Source organism: Podarcis erhardii, assembly GCF_964252035.2.
Source record: "Podarcis erhardii genome assembly, chromosome: 8".
NCBI lineage: Eukaryota > Metazoa > Chordata > Lepidosauria > Squamata > Lacertidae > Podarcis > Podarcis erhardii.
The window spans coordinates 38,511,547-38,529,001 of record NC_138499.1 but is presented as its reverse complement, the minus strand read 5'-3'; positions in this window follow the sequence as shown (position 1 = coordinate 38,529,001).

Sequence of the window (17,455 nt, the reverse complement as noted above, 5' to 3'; positions counted from 1 at the left end):
TGTAAAAAAGTGGCATGTGGAAGCGCCTCACAAGATGAACACAGTACCAACAGCTGCAGTCTTACCACTGATACAGCATGTTGCTTAATCAACTAAGTTCAGGCTTAAAGCCAGGGCATATTTTCATTTGACATTACATAATATTATTCCAAAGTTACTGTACTAGTCACAGCTGGCAAAACTGAACAATAGTGGCTAAACTGACCCTGTAAATATGGAACTGCAACTCTCATCGACCCTGACAATTGGCTAGGGTTGATGATAGTTGTAGTTCAACAATATCTGGAGGGCTGGAGGTTAGCCATTCGGACTCTAAACAGTGCAGAAACCAGAATGTTATGAAGTTACTGCAACACATTGTAAGAAAACAAAGAGATATTTTCAGCTGCCAAAGACTGAACTGACACAAAATCTTTGGAGTGCAACATTGCAACAAGTTCAAAGAAAACCTGATACAACATGGTCTAGCTACTTCTACACTTTTACAATCCCTAATATGCCTACTTTTGCCTGCCCCTACATGTTGCATCCTACTTCTGTTTCTGTTCAGCTGCTAGCTTTATTTTTCATTTCATTTCTCTATCGCTTTATATTTTTAGGGGGGGCGGGGCGGGCGGAATCTCAAAAGTGGTTTACAACCTACATTAAAATATTAAATACAACAATCAAGAATAAAATGTCACTAACTAAAATCAAGTATACATTCCAAGCAACATAATGAACAGGAAACTAAGATATTATCTTAAACGATTTCAAAATATTACAAAGGAGGTCAACTATAGAATGCGCATTTAATGCAGCAAAGTGAACAAAAAATATATCTTAAACATTTCAAAAAGAACATTACTAAAGGAAGTCAAATATAAAATGCACATTTAAAACATCACATTTAAATTAGTAATAAAATAAAAACATATAATGCTGCCAGTAGTGGGTGGTGGCTGTGGAAGCTCTGGTTGGGTCTCTACTGAAAGAGAGGCAAGGTGTTCTCTGGCCTGTTCAGCTGCTTCTGCTTTTGTAGCTGAAATAGCTGAAGTGAATTGGGGCCCCACCTTTGTATGCTGGGGGGAAAGGCCTTGTAACAATGGGGAAACGTAACCTGGAGGTCCAATGTATAAGGGTAATTAGGAATGCATAAGGGAATTCCCCGATGTATAAGGGAATTAGGAAAGGAAGAATCCAGTGTGTTAGACCTAATATGTCAGAGTAGTAAACCTCCCTTCAGGGAATGTTGTGAGTTCCAAATTCCTCCATAGGTGACTTACTCATAAATAGTCTGGTTTCCTTCTAGTGTTCCTTTAGCAGCTAAGCCTGATTTGATTTGAGTGCCTTTATTTCTTGAATGCTTGTTAATTGATGTAGTCTACAGCAATGGGCACAGATTTCATACAATGCTTTTGTGAAAAAATAAACTATTTCCTCTGAAAACATCAGCTGAGTTAATAATTTGTTGCTTGTGAGCAGTGGAACATATAGAAAGCAAAGGATTACATTAGGAATCATCAGATTTATGAGACTTATTAGTCATTTGTTGCACAGAGGTCTTCAAGCAACTTACAACATATTTTAAAAAGCACATTGTTTGTACGCGTATTATACAAATATATGGATATTTATGTATCACATACAAAAACAGGTGCAAGTCATAAAAATATATAACACCCTCCCTAACAGCCTCAGGAAGCTTTGGAGCACAAAGCAGCAAAAACATCTTAGTCCATCCAAAGCTTGGGGGGAAAGGTAAGTTTTTACCGGATGCCAAAAAGAAATTTGTGAATGCAGCAGGTGGAGAGCATTTCACACGAGAGCCATAATGGAAAAGACCCTTTCCCCTGTCATCAACTTCAAATAAGGAACCTGAAAAACGTATGTACTGTGGGTGGTACATTTCCACTGAGGCTTTTTGCCTTCATTCTTGGGATGAACTGCTGCATTTTCTAACTTTGCTGGGAATCATTAGTGCAATAGTGTGACTAGTCAGCTCTGGCAGTGTGTAGGCTGCTTGCTGACCGCTGTGACTGGTTGTATTTTTTTTAATAGTGTTTAATTAGCCTTCCTCCAGCTTTATCCCTAACACAGCCACTCTTTGTGCCAGAAGCCACCACCCATCAGAAAACCTTTACCTGTAACTGAGCATCCAGGGGTTCTGTTTCTTAATTATTCAGTAGGCTGGTCCATGCTCTGTTTTTCTTAAGCCTGCTTGACCTTGCTCATGTCTGCAAGAGTAAGTCTCTTTAGCCTTGGCTAGATCCCATCTGCTTGCCTCCCGTATAACCTTGCCGCTTAGCAATAATTTTTCTATGGTTAGCCAGGAGCCCTCCATCTATTTCTATCTCTATCGTACAAACAAACTTAAGTGTGAGTCTATAGGTAGATTCAGCAATATATGTTTGAGTAGCCTGGTTATTGTTACAACTGATTAGCTTGTAACAACTAACCAACTTGCTATTCTGTATCATTGCAATTGGCACACCAAGCTGCTAATATATTTTACTCACTGTCTCCCATTTCGGCAGAAATTTAGACTAAATAATATTTATGGAGAAATTTATTGACTTTTCTAATTCCTCCAAGTATGCAATAATATTTTGACTTTGGTAAACTGGTATGGACAATAGTAGCTGCTTTGTGCAGTGAAATGGAACATAACCAGAACGGCTTCCATGAGCACACAAGAAACAAACAAGTTCATATATAAGTATAAACTGAGAAAACTGGAAGCCTGGGAGGCACTGAGCAAACAATAAAGAGCAAAGTCGTGGTCTTCATGTTGATTAGGCGACACACAATAGAAAACCTCAATAGGAGTCAAACTCTGTAGCATTATTGGATGGCTGGAAGGCATATAGAAGGCATATAACACTCAAATATTGCTTCTTCACATGGTGGTCTGCCATTTCCCTCTAGTTTCAGGATCTCCCCTGTATGATTAAAGTTAGTATTCTCCAACACACACACACACACGAGAGGGAGAGAGAAAGTATAGGCCCGTGAAGGGGAAAAATACTGAGTGGGGAATTTATATAAAATATAGGAGTGATATAGAATATAAAATCACAATATTAAAATAGTTAAAACAAATAACAATTGTAAGAATAGTGTGGGATATAGGGTACTCATGCTATATGCACCTCTCTGGGGATGGGATTCCACAGAGAAAGACATGTCCCAGGCCACCATTCCCTGTATAGTGGTACCTCGGGTTAAGTACTTAATTCGTTCCAGAGGTCGGTATTTAACCTGAAACTGTTCTTAACCTGAAGCACCACTTTAGCTAATAGGGCCATCTGCTGCTGCCGCGCTGCCGGAGCACAATTTCTGTTCTCATCCTGAAGCAAAGTTCTTAACCTGAAGCACTATTTCTGGGTTAGCGGAGTCTGTAACCTGAAGCGTCTGTAACCTGAAGCGTATGTAACCCGAGGTACCACTGTACTTCTGATTATACTGGAACTACCAAAAGGCCCTCTCTCTGTTTATCTTAACAGCTGAAAGGGCATGTAGGTTTCAGCTGTTTGTGGCCTGTTTATGGCTTTAAACACCAACAGGAGCACCTTTAATTGGACAGGTTAACAGGTTATTTGAGCCCTAAATGAAACCCTGGCCAGTAACCTGAACAATGCATTTTGGAATGGTTTAAGTTTCAGTAGCCTTCAAGGGCAGTCCCATACAGAGCGCAAGGCAATCCGGAAGTTGAATGGAATACAGTGGCCAAGCCATCTCTGTGTAATAGGGTCTGAAGCTGGAAACAGGTACTCCAAAGCCACTAAGGCCAACATTGGCTCCAGGAATATACCCATGACACAGACTTTTTTCTTGCAGAGGAGTATAAGGCTGTTCAGAACAGCCTCTCTACTCACTTATCAGACAAACAAAAATCTCACAAAATGGTATTTTCTTTAACATCTTGCCTGATGGGGGAATTCTGCAAAACTCAAAAGCTTGTTCACTATTTCATGACATTTTAATTGGTCTTAATAAAGATATTTCCTTAATATGGCTTATAATTGTCACTTTCTGAATCCAGAATTCCAAAGAGAACTCAGGATTAAGCCAGTTTTTCATAAGTGCATATACTAGAATTGCCTGCTAAACCTAACAGATGAATTCATATTGTGTCTTAAGTAAACTTATAATGTATCTTCCTGCTGCCTTACTGGTGTTTTTAATGACATCTACTTATAGACTGTTGTTGATATGTTGTAAGCTGCCTTAATATGTTTTATGAAAAACTGCCTGTAAATTTTCAAATAAATAAATTTTAGTATACCTGTAGCAACATTTTATCTCTGAAACCTGCCCCCCCCCAAAGTTGAGTTTCTGTAGTGAAATCATAGTTCTCTCAAATGATTGGGTATGACTTTTCTATCTTACTGAAGTTGGTAGCTCCTCACAATTAGCAAGCGCCATAAATAAAATATGTATTATAGAGTGAGAAGTGGATACTGTGGAATGCAAAGTTCAACAGTGGACTTCTGAAAATATATACATTCTTCTGGTTCTTCCATCATTTCCTGGTTACTGAAGCTGGAACAAAGCATCCTTTTGTTGCCAATCACATGGTTCTCATTAGGAGGGAGCTTTGATTTTTGTTCTCCAAAAAGCAGAAGCATGCATTTAGTAAATTGGAGGTATTTGAAAACTTTACCTCCTGTCTAAGGTGCTGTTGGTAACCTCCGGAGAGGAGGCAAAACAAGCAAATTTTCCTGCAATGAAATAAGTTCAGTTTACGGTCTTCCACTTTTGGAAGAACTGTACCTTAATAAAATGCCACACTGTATAAAGTGTCACTACTTGTCTGTATCATTCATATGGTTTCTGTACTGTTGCCTCAGATGTTGCCTCTGTAAAGTAAGAGGTTGAATGATTGCACGTCTAGAGTTGATGAATTGTTTTCTTTTTCTTTCTTTTCAAAATATGCAAAGATCTGAAAGATAAAAGGCTGATGGAACACCGTTCTAAATTGAAATGGAAGCAAAACTGTTGTTTTTATTCAACAGTTTTATTCAACAGTTTTACCAGTTAACCCAATTTAGACAATTATCACATCAATGAAAGTATTCCCACTATGGATTTCTGTGCAGGAAAGTGATTTATTTGCTAAACTTACATATCCAATGGCTACTAAAATCACAGAGGTAAGCCTGGGAGGGGTAAGGTGGCAACTGTTGCCGCTACTCTAATTTTTATTTAAACCTAGAACTACCTTCTACTCCTAGAACCAGATGGGAATAGATTGTTGCAAAGATAAGTAAGCATTACCTCGTGTCCTTCAGGTTTTAGATTGGTTTCCGGGTGAACATATGTGGCTTGGCACTTTTGTTAATCCTTTCTGTTTTTAAAAGCAAACCTCGAGGTTCATGGAAATTTTTTATCTGTGTTTCTCAGGGCTGAATGAGGGATGGCAGAGTTCCACGAGCATAAATATCCAGTAATTAGAATTTAAGAAAAGGTTTTGTGAAGAGAGAGATATATTGGGAGCTTTTCACATAGCATCATGGGAACAGATGTTTTATCTAGACAATGACAGTTGGGCACAGAATGTTGGGCTATATGGAACTTGGGCTGAAAAGTGATTCTTAGTTTTCAGAAAGAATAACATTTTATTTTACAACAAAAGCACAAAAGCATTGTAATGGGAGATGCTAAGCATCACACAGACTGAAACTGCTCTATATAGCAAAGCTTGGTTTCAGTAATAAATCAGACAAGACTGAGATAAGGCTAGTCTGCAGCTTCTACAAGTGTGAGTCAAAATCACAATGTTGCTTTCATCTATTCAGAGTCCCCTCCCCAAACATAACCAGGAGTTAGAAAGCTAAAGAGAAACTGGACACTGGAACGTGTGCAACTAAGTGTGTGTACCATGAGCCAGTGTGGTGTAGTGGTTAAGAGTGGTAGACTCATAGTCTGGTGAACCCCGCTCCTCCACATGCAGCTGCTGGGTGGCCTTGGGCTAGTCACACTTCTCTGAAGTCCCTCAGCCTCACTCAGCTCACAGAGTGTTTGTTGTGGGGGAGGAAGGGAAAGGAGAATGGTAGCCGCTTTGAGACTCCTTCGGGTAGTGATAAAGTGGGATATCAAATCCAAACTCTTCATGTGGAATTTCCAATGCTCAATTAGATGACCTGAGAGGGCTTTATGACGTTTGGTCAAATATCCTCCCCTCCCTATCTATATGTGAGTCTCTGCATTTGTGAAGCATTCCGTATTTTTAGCCCAGAGATGGAAAGAAGAAAGAGTCCCTATCAGAGAGGAATGATGGACTATGCTGAAATGGCAAAATTGACTGGAAAGCTCAGGAACCAAAAGGACAAAAACTTTAAAAAAGAATGGGAAAAAATTATAATTTATTTAAGAGACCACTACAAGCAGATGAAAACATTAGCAGGGTTTTAATCTCACTTGTAACAAATATTATGGACAATATAGATTGATATAAAACATAGACTATGGAATAATATGCAGTTGTAAATATTGACAAAAGGACCCATGGAGGGGATTGGGGGGAAGTCTCATGATTCAGAGTAATTTCTATATATGGATATGCATTTGGATTGTTACAATTTAATAATAATAATAATAATAATAATAATAATAATAATAATAATAATAATTTATACCCCGCCCATCTGGCTGTGCCTCCCCAGCCACTCTGGGCGGCTTCCATAGAAACCAAAAATACACTAAAATATCACACGTTAAAAACTTCCCTGAACAGGGCTGCCTTAAGATGTCTTCTGAATGCCAGGTAGTTGTTTATCTCTTTGACATCTGCTGGAAGGGCATTCCACAGGGCGGGCGCCACTACCGAGAAGGCCCTCTGCCTGGTTCCCTGTAGCGTTGCTTCTCGCAATGAGGGAACCGCCAGAAGGCCCTCGGGGCTGGACCTCAGCGTCCGGGCAGAATGATGGGGGTGGAGACGCTCCTTCAGGTATACTGGACCGAGGCCGTTTAGGGCTTTAAAGGTCAGCACCAACACTTTGAATTGTGCTCGGAAATGTACTGGGAGCCAATGTAGGTCTTTCAAGACCGGTGTTATATGGTCTCGGCGGCCGCCCCCAGTCACCAGTCTAGCTGCCGCATTCTGGATTAGTTGTAGTTTCCGAGTCACCTTCAAAGGTAGCCCCACGTAGAGCGCATTGCAGTAGTCCAAGCGGGAGATAACAAGAGCATGCACCACTCTGGCAAGACAGTCCGCAGGCAGATAGGGTCTCAGCCTACGTACCAGATGGAGCTGGTAAACAGCTGCCCTGGACACAGATTTGACCTGTGCCTCCATGGACAGCTGTGAGTCCAAAATGACTCCCAGGCTGCGCACCTGGTCCTTCAGGGGCACAGTTACCCCATTCAGGACCAGGCAGTCTTCGACACCTGCCCGCCTCCTGTCCCCCAAAAACAGTACTTCTGTCTTGTCAGGATTCAACCTCAATCTGTTAGCCGCCATCCATCCTTCAACCGCCTCCAGACACTCACACAGGACCTTCACCGCCTTCACTGGTTCTGATTTAAAAGAGAGGTAGAGCTGGGTATCATCTGCATACTGATGAACGCCCAGCCCAAACCTCCTGATGATCTCTCCCAGCAGCTGCATGTAAATGTTGAAAAGCATGGGGGAGAGGACAGAACCCTGAGGCACCCCACAAGTGAGAGCCCAGGGGTCTGAACACTCATCCCCCGCCACCACTTTCTGAACACAGCCCAGGAGGAAGGAGCGGAACCACTGTATGACAGTGCCCCCAGCTCCTAGCCCCTTAAGACGGTCCAGAAGGATGTTATGGTCGATGGTATCAAACGCCACTGAGAGATCCAGCAGAACTAGGAAACAGCTCTCACCTTTGTCCGTAGCCCGCCGGAGATCATCAACCAGTGTGACCAAGGCAGTTTCAGTCCCATGATGAGGCCTGAATCCCGACTGGAAGGGATCCAAATGGTCCGCTTCTTTCAGGCGTGCCTGGAGTTGTTCAGCAACCACTCTCGCTCAATCACCTTGCCCAAGAATGGAAGATTTGAGACTCGGTAATAGTTGGCCATCGTGGCCGCATCTAAAGATGGTTTTTTAAGAAGCGGTTTAATAACCGCCTCTTTCAGCGGGTCTGGGAAGGCTGACTCACGGAGGGAAGCATTCACCACCCCACGAAGCCCATCGCCCAGTCCTTCCTAGCTAGCTTTTATAAGCCAGGATGGGCAAGGATCCAGGAGACAGGTGGTTGGTTTCACTCGTCCAAGCAGCCTGTCCACATCCTCGGAGGTAACAGATTGGAACTGATCCCACTCAACTTGACTAGACAAAAATCTAGCACTCTCCTGCCCCGGCCCTGCTCCCACGGTGGAGTCTACTTCTTCCCGAATCTGAGCGATTTTATCTGCAAAAAACTTTGTAAAATCGTTGCAGGAGAACATGTGGCCCGTACTGGGCCCCGATGTTGCAGGTGGTTCCGCTAAATTGTGAACCACCTGAAAAAGTCTCCTGCTACTGTTTTCTGCAGATGCAATAGAGGCGGTGAAGAAATTCTTCTTCGCCGTCGCTATCGCCACTTGGTAGGCTCGACGTTGAGCTCTAACCTGTGTCCGGTCAGATTCGGAATGAGTTATCCGCCACCGGCGCTCTAGCCGTCTCAACGATTGTTTCATTGCCCTCAGATCCATGGAAAACCACGGGGCTGTCCGGGCTCCATGCAATCAGAGAGGGCGCTTCGGAGCCAAACAGTCAATAGCCCTGGTTAATTCCACATTCCAGCGGGCCACCAGGGAATCAGCTGAAAGGCCATCAACATGGGATAAAGCATCCCCTACCACTCTCTGGAAACCATTTGGATCCATTAAGTGGTGGGGGCAGACCATCCAAATTGGTCCCACCTCCCTGCAGAGGGGATGGGTCGCAGAGAAGTCCAGTTGCACCAGGAAGTGATCTGACCATGGCACTTCTTTCGTTTCGCTTTTACTTAGTGTCAGATCACCAACATCCATAGAGGTAAACACCAGGTCCAAGGCATGTCCGCGGCTATGGGTTGGGCCAGATTTATTCAGGGACAGCCCCATGGAGGCCATGCTTTCCACGAAGTCCCGAGCGGCCCCTTGTAAGGTCGTGTCGGCATGGATGTTAAAATCCCCTAGGACGACCAAACTAGGTGTCTCCAGGAGAACAGCCGCCATGACCTGAAGCAACTCGGGCAGGGAATCCTTGGTGCAGCGGGGAGGTCGGTACACCAAAAGGAATCCTGTACTGCCCCTATTGCCCAACTTCCAGAACATGCACTCGGAAAACTGGGTCTTCCCAATAGGACGCCTGGTGCAAACTAATGACTTCCTAAAAATAACTGCAACCCCCCCTCCCCGCCCACATGACCTGGGTTGCTGTGCGTAAGAGAAACCTGGTGGACAAGCAGCGGCAAGGACAGGCCCATCTGCTTCATCCAACCAAGTCTCTGTTACACATGCCAGGTCAAGTCCTCCATCCATGATCAAGTCATGGATGGCAGTAGTCTTGTGAATCATTGACCTGGCATTGCACAGCAGCACCTTCAGGTCATGTGGGTATCCCTTGCTGATTCTAGTATCCATCCAGTCAGGACCAGACCCGGAGGCAGGAATAGTCCTCAGACAACGACTAAACCTGCCTCCTCTGTAATGACATGGTCTAGTCTTAGCTTAACTCCTCCTCCTACCCGTGATCACTGAGATCGGTTGTCCCAGTGCATCCCCCCCTGGGGAACATGCCCCAGCCATTTTGTGGGCTGGGGCCCACTCCCCGGCAGCCCTGACCCCTCCCCTTAAGAACAAAACAAACAAACAAACAAAACCAATAAAACAATACAAACAAAAAACTGTAAAAATTACAAAAACATCAAAATCAAAAAAATTCCCCAAGCCCAACCAAATATCCATCCCACCCCCACCCCCACATACAAAAAATTCAAAAGAAATTTTTAAAAACATTTTAAAAACACTCTGTACCCCTCCAGCAGTAGCAGCAACTGTCCTAGTGAGGCCTGTTAGGCCTCGCCCTGGGCCAGGTGGTAAGTGGCAAGAGCAGGGCCCTCAGGCACTCACTCAGGGGAGTCCTCCTGGGCAGCAGGCAGCAAGCAGTCCTTGTGAGGCTTCAGGCCCCGCCCTGGGCCAGGTGGTAAGTGGCAGGAAGGAGCAGGGCCCTCAGGCACTCACACAGGGGAGTCCTCCTGGGCAGCAGGCAGCAAGCAGCAAGCAGTCCTTGTGAGGCTTCAGGCCCTGCCCCAGGCCAGGTGGTAAGTGGCAGGAAGGAGCAGGGCCCTCAGACACTCACACAGGAGAGTCCTCCTGGGCAGGTTTTATATTTGTAAAACAAAATAAAATGATTAAAAAAAATAAAAAAATGAGTGTCTCTGCATCTTGGGTGTGTTATTTAACATGCATGCTTTGTGTTCATGCAAGCATTTGGTTTGTATACTCTATATAAATGAGGCAGAGCACTAAAGATTTTTTGTTCATAATATTTAAGAACCTGAGAATTATTCAAGTAATTTCTAAACTATAAAAGCTCTGAAAAACCAAGCATTTGAAAATGTGATAAAATATTTTTATAGAAAGGTTTCAATTATGACTGCTTTCAGAATGGGATAGTCACCATGGGCCAAAGGGCATAGGATAAGTAGATTTCTTGAATATATGAATCAATGGAAAACAGTAGTCATGATGCATTTTAGTACAGTGGTACCTCGGTTTATGAACTTACTGTAATCCGTTCTGGAAGTCTGCTCTTAAACTGAAACCGTTCTTAAACTGAGGTGTGTTTTCCCTAATGAGGCCTCCCGCCACCGGTGCCCTTCCACCATTCGGCTTCTGTTCGTAGACCGAGATAAAGTTCGCTAACACTACTTCCGGTTTTGTGGAGTTCGTATACCGCATAGTTCATAAACAGGGCTGTTCTTAAACCAAAGTACCAGTGTACAGTGGTACCTTGGGTTACAGACGCTTTAGGTTACAGATGCTTCAGGTTACAGACTCTGTTAACCCAGAAATAGTACCTCGGGTTAAGAACTTTGCTTCAGGATGAGAACAGAAATCGTGCTCTGGCGGCCCAGCCACAGCGGGAAGCCCCATTAGCTAAAGTGGTACCTCAGGTTAAGAACAGTTTCAGGTTAAGAATGGACCTCCAGAACGAATTAAGTTCTTAACCCGAGATACCACTGTACAGGTTTTCCTAAGATGCACATTGTTCTATGCAATTCATCCAAATATACACATAGTTGCAAAGCATCCCCCCCCTAATATATTGTATTTTTTTGTATTGTACTTTCTTTAATATACGCATTTATATGCACACTTATGTGCATTTTTTTACACTTTACACATTACTTGGCTGGAGAACTGCATTGCAAAATTCAGAGAAGTGTGAATGTTAAAGGGTAGCTTTGGTTTCAGGAATGCTTTGAAATGCAAACTGAATAAAATTTTCTCTTCCTGCAATGGAAGCTCATGTGTCACACCAGTAAAGAGTGGCTTTGAACCCAGGACATGCAAGTATCCAGGAAGCACACTTGCCTTTTTTGGGGGTATTTGTAATATCTGATTTGAAACTTGAAGTTTAAAGTGTAAGCTTTTTCCACCTTTTGGAGCTTGTAAATCTTGTATATGTTCCACGTGAAACCTCTAGAGGGCTCTGGCTTACCTGAGCGATCATAACGCAGCACCACTGTGCATCCATCCCAGTTTTACTACCAGTGTTAAGTACGGATTCTGGCAACAGACACTGACGCAGCTCCGAGGAAACTGGCCGTTTGGCAGACAGACATGTTGCTTGCTTAGAAGGACAGAGCGAGTTATTTAGGAAAGCAAACTGGTGCCCTCTAGAGGCTTGTCTTAAAAAGTACAAAACTCTTCTCCACAGAGAAAGATGAGCTGTACAAATTCTGCATCGCATGTCAAAGAGAACAAGCCTACGAGCCAGACTGGCACCATCACCTCAATCTTGACAAAATGTGAAGCAGCCTATATTCCAAATAAGCCTCTCATTGAATTCAATCAGCCTTTGCCAACCTGGTGTCTTTTGAACTATTTGTTTAGGGACAAAACACCCTATAAACCACTACATAAAAGAATAAGCAGTGTACCAAAAATAATGATCAGCAATGCATAGCTAAGACCAGCAAGATATACATAACAAGTATACATGACTAATTTATATATACACTTGTTGGGAAAAAGGTTTTTTTAGCAGAAGTCTAAAACAGTGGGACTGGAGAACCTGCGGTTCATAGAACAAATTTGTCCCATCAGGGCTTCCCCATGAGGCCATTTCCCCCAAACCCCACATAACTGCCTATAAAAAAAGGTAAAGGACCCCTGACAGTTAAGTCCAATCGAGACTGGGATTGCGGTGCTCATCTCACTTTACTAGCCGAGGGAGCTGATGTTTGTCCGCAGACAGTTTTTCCGGTCATGTGGCCAGCATGACTAAGCCGCTTCTGGTGAAACCAGAGCAATGCACGGAAACACCATTTACCTTCACGCTGGAGCGATACCTATTTATTTACTTGCAGTGGTGTGCTTTTGCACTGCTAGGTTGGCAGGAGCTGGGACCGAGCAATGGGAGCTCATCCCGTTGCAGGGATTTGAACCGCTGACCTTCTGATTGGCAAGCCCAAGAGGCTCAGTGGTTTAGACCATAGCACCACCCACATCCTTTACCTGGCATTATATGTGGCATCAGGTGTGGAGCAAGGGGAGATGCAGCTGCCAATCCCTGCAGAAAGCAGAGTGAACCCTCTGTATACTAGCTGATGTGCTTGGGGTTTCAGTGCAAACCCCTTTGTGATCAGAAAGGGGGTTTGCATTAAATCCCTTGCTAAAGTGAAGGTGTTCCCTCTATTTTAGCAGGTGTTTCAACTGCTCCTCTAAGAACCACGCACGCCCACACTGTCTGCCTTCTGCCAGGTAGAGGTTTTCCTTGAAACTGCCATTAACATGGAATAAGAAATGCCGGTTTTAGTGGTTGTTTCTGTAAAAACTGCTCCACGCTCTTGGAGAAAACCCCCTGTTAGAAAACAGGCTTGTGTTCTCCCACTCCTTGGTTGATGGTGGGAGAGCCAAGCCTCCTTTCTGATGGATGGTGAGCCTTGCTGTGTGTGAGGTGCTTTGAAGTCTTGACTTTGAGACTTCAAAGCACCAAAACATCTGACACTATTGTGACATCAAGTGATTGGCTGGAGGGCGCCCCTACACACCTGTCAAATTGGGCCTTCAAAGCCAATCCTACTAAGAACCTGGCCCATGGAGCCAAAAAGGTCCCCGCAGTGCAGTATGGATGCCTGCCTAATATGGAAAGACAAGGATTTCCAAAGTGTAGGTGATGCTACAATTCTCACCACCCCCCCAGCCAGCATGGCAGCATACCAACCAGCTTGAATCTTCATGAAGTTAGGGAGCAAATCCTCAGTTCCCACACAGCCTGGCAGGGCTACCACCCCATTTGCAGCCCTGCCACACACAGCAGCCTGGAGTTTGTGCAGCAGTTGAGACTCATGGCATCAAGCGATGGCAGTAGGGCTAAGTTGGGATTCAATGGGTCCTAGGCTGGCTCAGCCCCATCTTGAACCTTCCTGCCAATGGGATTTCCACCCCTGCACATTTGGTGGGTGGAAGGGGAATCCACCGCAGAAATGGAGTGATGGACATAGCTTGACAGACAGCAGACAATGGGAAAAAACACAACACACAGAGTGCACAAAGAGGGCCAGGATTGCTCTGCTAGATGATTCATAGCTGAAGCAAACATATCACAAAGCACAACTTGCCACACATGTTCAAGACAAGTAAATACGCAATGTTCATGTGCAAGTCTAGCGTCAAACAAGATCTGGGGCCACCCGATACTAAGAAATAACTCAAATGTATCTCCTTGCTAACTGTCTGGGATTGATCGGAAAGATAACTTTCCTATTTTCATTGTTTCTTGGAGTAGTGTCTTTCGGTGAGCTGTTTTAGATAAAAATAGAAAACACTGTTCAAAAGACGGTTTTGCTACAGCACCGTCTGCTAAACATTTAGCCCTGTCTTCAGATATTACCATATCAAGATGAAGAGACCAGCTTTTATATAAAACACAAACCAGACTTCCCCACAATGAAAATAAAGAAGCAACTCCTATTTTGGAAGTAAATCTCTGTAACTAATATGTGGCAAACAGGGGCGGGAGGGTGGAGGCTGAAAGGTTTGCACAGTCTCTGGATAAATATAAAACAAATGTATACATCAGACAGCACATATGATAATACGGGGCGCCATGTGGTGCTTGTTTCTCAGTGGGAAGCCATACTTGCGCATTGGCACACAACATGGATCTAGGGATCTTTCTCTCTGCTTTAACACATCAATAGTCATAAGAAACAGCCTGAGAAAATTTCCTAACTTCCCTGTCAAGCTACAGCCATCACATAGTGATATGTGTTTGAAAACAAGACACGTTTTGTCTTTTTTACTGAAAAAATAATGGGTCATATCCATCTAAATCCTACTCAGAGTAGAAACATTAAAATCCATGGGTATTGAGTTCAATGGCTCTACTCCAAGTGGGACTAGAATGGGATGCAGCCCAATGTAATATTGCCCAACGTTTTAGCAACTAGATCCTATGCTTACTTACTTAAAAGCAAGTCCCACTTAAATTTAACGGTGCCTAAATTTAAGTGTGCTCAGGGTTTTAGCTTTTTAGGGGAACATATTGTGCTTGAATTACAGCTCCCTTCATCCCTGGAGACTGGGCATGCACATTGAGGCTGATGGGAGTTAGTTCCCCATCCTTGCAGAAAGCCAAGAGAGAGAATATTCTCCAGACTGGTCAAATTTTTAAACTAGCACAGAAAGCCCAACTGAAAAGGGCAATATCAGGCATGCTGCTGCCCATTTACTAAACCATCTTACTTGTTCTTAAGCAAAATTAGTGAGCCTTTTATAGCCAATGCAGGTGAGAGATGTAAAATGATACTTCACACCTCACAAAAAATTGGTTACAGGCAAGTGAAGTTAACTTAATTTTCTTATCCTAGCTATCATCACCCTAGCACACTAATTGGAGGTAACTCAAAAAAGCTTGAGGTTTCCATATGGAAACACAGACATATGCATTCATCTGCCAGAGTTGCCTGACAGTAGTTGCTGTCTTTGGATTAAGTGGTTTGGGATTTTGACTCAAACATTCAGTGTGGATTTAACCATCTACATTTGCCATTCACATGAGGCAATTCAGTGTGAGATTTTGATACATCAGCACCTTGTAAGCGATTCCTTCCTTAGTAGCACTCTATGAAGTTTACCTCGCCTCTCCTGACCTTTTGTGTGCACTCCTCATATTAAGACCCTATAAAAAAGGGCTTTGAGATTTTCGCTCAAAAAACATTGCTTCCCAAACCTTCTCCCCCATGAACTTAGGATTTTTCTTCTTCCTGTTACAGCAATTGTAACACACTGTGCTAGATGCTGTATGATTTTTTAATCATCATTTCTTATATTTTAGGACAATCGGAATTCTGTGCAAGTGTTCGTCACAGACATGCCATGGATCACCTCAACAAAACTTGTGGACCAGTTTGGGAATACCTGCTCTTTAAGAAAGCTGACTTTAAAAATACATTACTTTTAAAAGTGACTCATCTGCAGCATATCAAAGTCTGTATTGATGCGTTCCCCAGCAGAAAAAACCAACCCCCTGTACACAGGTAGAGCACAATGGTGTTTCTGCACCGATTGTATCATCTGCCACAACCATAGGTGGGGCTTGAATGAAAAAAAAAGAAAAAAGAAAAAAGAAAAAAGAAAAGGAGGAGGAGGAATAGAAGATGTACTCCCTTTAATAAACCGTTTAGCCTAACTTTTATTTAGACTATGGCCCGTTTACAAGATCAATTTGCAAACACTACCATCAGCTACTATTAAGAACTCATATAAAGATGAACTAGGCAGCGTCAGCGCTGTGTACTGTTTTTCCACAGAGAGGGATGTGAACACATCATTTGCTCAGAGATGGTTTTCGAGTTCGTGGTGCAGTTCATTGCCTTTAAACGGTGTGAGACTTGCCAGGGCCTCACCCCCACAATCCTGACCTTTTGATCGAGGCAGTCATGCTTACAAATACCAGTTGCTGGAAACCACAGGAGGGGAGATTGCTCTTGGGCCTAGGGCTCCCTGCTTGTGGGTTCACTGCAGGCATCTGGCCAGCCACTGTGAGAACAGCATGCTGGACTAGATGGGTCATTGGCCTGATCCAGCTGGCTCTTCTTATGCCTTATCCAGTGCTCCCTTGCCCAAGTGCAGGGTTGGGTGTGGAGCAGCATCTTGTTACAGGATGCACAGCTGGCCCTGCCTCTGACATTTAGATGCTCAGTGAAAAATGGTACTATTGTGTCACACATTCAGGATGGATCTCTTGATTCCCTGCCCAGTTTTGCTATAGTTGCTATTTAGGCAGTTTTACAATAAGGGCAACCAAGGGACGGCTTTGAAAGAATTGTGTGTCCCATCTTCTGTCCTCCACATTGCACCACTTTCCATTTGGATTGTGAGGAGTGGCAGGATGCTTTGTATAGTAACTGCATTCTGTTTCACTTTGCTTTTTCCACAGATGATTATACTGAATAAGGATCTTTGGAATACATTTTTAACAGATTTCTGCTGTTGCTACTTGGAAGTAATCAATTCAGTATTAAAAGACTTTTAGCTGACCAAGTTTTACAGAAATCAAGGATATAGTAGATATCCTAGTCTAACCATATCCTCAACTTTGCTGTCCATCTTCACCAATTAGAATGATCTTACTTGTAAACCTCATATAATTTATTTGCTTGATGCCACACTATTAACCATTGCCCAGGATGGAGGACAAACTCTTTCCCCCTTGACACCTTGTTTAAGGAGGTCTTATCACAATATCCCAAAAACTCACTCATTCTATGCAGCTACATGGTGGTCATTCACAGCTTATGTCAAAAGACAAAATTAAGGCTTTAAAGTTTCTGCAAAGTATAATTTTATCTGGATTATATTATATTCCAGGACTTACTATTGATCGTTCTGTTGTGCTTCCACAGAATCGTGATCTTATTATTCACGGCATTGTTTTTAACTCTCTGCGATAACAATTCTGCATCATTTTTTTCCTTAAGCTGTGGAACAGATGATGTCAAACAGGCAAGTCATTGTTATTTTTGTATCTCTGAAACATGTGCATTGTTAAATGTAAGAAAGTAAATTAATTAAAAAGAAAAATAATTGTAGCTGTTACTTGTACATAAACAATGTAAAGTAAAAATATACCATCAACTCTTAATATTAGGTAGTACAGACAGCAACCATTTTGCACAGGTGTTTTGTTCCTGATTCCTGCACGTGTTGGTGGAGTGTGCATAAGCTTGCCCCACCCCCCGTTCTGCCCTCTCTGAGGTCCAAAAGGACCCACACATTGGTGGTCACATGTCACTTGGACGTG